Here is a 3,285-nt window from a genome sequence, read left to right as displayed (position 1 = left end):
GGCTGGTTGGAAAAGGCGTTTCCAAGAGCCTCAATTTCTTGTCCATGCACTTGGGGCGCACCTCCCAGTCCTCTCATCTGCCTTGAATCTCAAGTCGTGACATATATACCAACCCGTGATGTAATGTAATTTAGCACTTATTCATAGGTGTGATTGGAAAAATTATCATGAAACAAGGTTTCTTTTAGACTTTAATTAATTTTTTTATTTCTTTTTTGTTATTTATTTTTAATTTTTTATAAAAATAAATTTTTTTTGAAATGATTTTATAAAAATAAATTAAAAAAAAATATCAAAATATGAACCCAATGAAACTTAAATAATTCAATATAAAATTTGATAATCTCTTATAAATCTGGCTTGGCACCAACCCATGCCCCATGGTGCAATGCCAATAGCTAGTGCTCGAACATCAAAAATCATTCCTTGAAAGGCTTAAATCGGCCCAGCGTGTATTCTTATTTATTTGAAATCTCAAATGGTTTATCTTTTGCATGAAAAAACTAAAAAGACCTCTGACTATTGAGCCATGTGCTTTTAGCTAAAAACACAACGAAAGAAACAAACAAGGGAAGTCAGTTGACCAGGTACCTTAATTATTTATTTAGTTATATGGAAGAAATAGATTAATATTATACGGGATATCAAATATTTGTTTTTTAAGGAAAATAATAAACTTATAGGTCGACCAACACGTGATCAAAAAGGAAACTAGCTCCAATTGTGAAAGTTTGTTGCATGTACTACTTATTTATTAATTTTATAAGTATATATTATTAATTTTATAAGTATATATTGCGTAGGAGTCAATATTGTTATTATTTCGTTTCTTTGAAAAAAAAAATGATACTTGTTGGATATATTTAGCTCAACTGATAAAGATAGAGTACGACTTGAGTAAAGATCTTGGATTCACTTATAATACTCTTTCTTGTAAAAAAAGGTCATACTCAATTAAACGTATCACCCAAAAATTAAAAGGTTTTTCACTTTGAAAAATGGTTAACCATTAAAGAGAATTTTATTTATTATCCTCTTAACTTTACTGAAATTCTTTACCAAGAAAAAAAATAGGAATTGTGCTTAGTCATCAACCTGGAGAGAAAACATCAAAATAAAGGCTAATTAATGCAATACTAATAATAAGGTGTGGAGAAAACAACAATCTTTATAAAAAAAAAAAAGAAGAAAAAAGAAAAGAAAACAAGGGACTCTTTTTTTCTTGCAAGGGCACAAAAAATGGACTATGTAGCGTAGTACAGATATGGAATTAAAGCTTGTCAGTGGCATTTTCTTTGTGGGTTTTCATTGTTCTTTTGAAAACCATAGGCATTGTTTGAATTTATTGGAATTCCATATAATGATACCATCTTAAAAAGGACACATGCATTGACAAATAGGGTTTTCATTTTAGCACAAAGGGATAGAAGAGTGTTAACTTTAAACATAACTTAAAGATGTTTATTCAAACCTAATCCCACTCTTCTGATAACCTTATTATTTACATGATTTAATATGATTTCTCTGTGCTTTCCAAAAAGAGGTGGACAATAAATCTATGGGAGAGCAGATTTTGGTGAGGGTTTGCAAGTAGAGGTAGATGTTTTTGATCAGTCAAAAAAGAAGGGTGTCAATATCATTCCACTAGAAGATTAAAGCAGGTAGTAATGTTTTTCCTTCTATAATTCATCATGAGAAACACAAAAATATCAACGCATTGACCGGTCAAAGGAGACATTTAAAGCATATTTAAAAAGAAGGATTAGTTTGAATGGGACATGCATTGACTCATTGTTTCCCTCTCCTTTGACCAAGAAACATCATTTACCATCATTCTAACCCTTCTTCTTCCTTCTGAAATCATCCATTGCATAATCCAAAAAGCCAATCCCCCCAAAAAAAGGGGGATTTAACAAGCTAGTATCAATGAATATGAAAGAATTAGTGGAAGTAATAAGAAACTAAATGAAGAAAGAAATTGGTGATATGCTAAGAATAGTAATAACAATGATACTACTGACAGGAGGAAGATGGAGGAGGTGAACAAGACTCGAATTTGTAGTGTTTATCAACAGCAACAGAAACATCCCAAGTGCAACTGAGACCTTTTGGGATGATGACAAGATCTCCTGCACCGAACTCTACAAACTCTGATGACCCTTTTGGGTTATGCCCTCACTTTCCCTTTCAGCAAATAACATGTCTCTTCTGCATCAAACTTCAGCTGGTACTTTCCAGGAGAGCAACCCCATCTATATATATTTACCAAAAACAAAAATGACCCCTTTCAATCATATATTATAATCTCTATATATTCAGTTACCTTCTCTATATACAATACATGTACGGATCATTACGACAAGGAGAGAGAGAGAGAGAGAGAGAGAGAGAGAGAGAGGAAATTAGAAGCTTACTTGGGCCAACATTTGATGTTAAGCTCTGAGAGTTTTGACTCTGCGGGGTTTCTTTCTACAACAATTCTAAGGCTATCATCAGCCATGAATATAGCAAGAAAAAAAGGAGAGAGGAACACGAGATTTTACAGTGCAACGAGTTTATGAGTATGGAGCAGTAGTTCTTCTTCTTCTTCTTCTTCTTCTTCTTCTTGGGTTTTCCTTCCTTGCAGTCTTTTGACTATGTTCAAGATTTCTTGTTAGTAGCTTAGGGGGGGTTTGGGGTTGGAAGAAAGCAGAGGGAAATATATATAAATATTATTATATATAGTATATTTATCTCGTTTTGACAGGGCACTGGAAGGATAAGATAGCTTGGCTTATATAGGAAAACAGGCAAAGGGAGGGGAGGGTTTTCTGGTGTTGGATAGGCAGAGGGCGGTCTCAGGAGTATGCCCCCATCATTATTAACATTTGACTTTTTATCGCATTCTCACCCATGTCTTTTTCAAAACAAAAATAAGTTAAACCGACCATGTCTTTGCTGCCACCTCAATTACTCTATTACCACGGCGTCGCCTTTCGATTTACTTTAAGGAAGAAGAAAGAGAGGTCATGCGCCCTTTTGATCATCCTTCCGCTTTTTTCCCACCGCCAAAGCGAAAACACTTACCACATGCGACCACTTTTTTTTATTTACAATTTATATATTAACTCAATTTTGGATCTTTTTCTGCTTAAATTAGCCATTTAAAATCTATATTATTGTTTGGGTCATTTTAATATTTTGCGGCCAACCAATGAAGATTTAAAGTTCTTATTACCCAAAGAAAATATACAAAATTTTAAATAATTTATATATGTTATGATAATCTATTTAAATAAATATTTT

The 3,285-nt window shown here is 33.0% G+C and overlaps 1 pseudogene across 1 annotated transcript; it reads right to left on the bottom strand.

Moving 5' to 3' along the window:
• Positions 1–1,823: 1,823 nt before the first annotated feature.
• On the bottom strand, positions 1,824–2,757 carry LOC110414031 (uncharacterized; annotated as a pseudogene). Its single transcript, XR_016351062.1, has 2 exons — positions 2,415–2,757; positions 1,824–2,252 (listed from the first exon to the last, which is right to left on the bottom strand). The product of XR_016351062.1 is annotated as an uncharacterized LOC110414031 (transcript).
• Between the last annotated feature and the right edge of the window lie 528 nt (positions 2,758–3,285).

Source organism: Theobroma umbraticum, unplaced genomic scaffold, assembly GCF_002168275.2.
Source record: "Theobroma umbraticum cultivar Fairchild unplaced genomic scaffold, ASM216827v3 scaffold_4.1, whole genome shotgun sequence".
In the NCBI taxonomy this organism is placed as follows: domain Eukaryota; kingdom Viridiplantae; phylum Streptophyta; class Magnoliopsida; order Malvales; family Malvaceae; genus Theobroma; species Theobroma umbraticum.
This window is presented reverse-complemented; position numbering and strand designations above follow the sequence as displayed.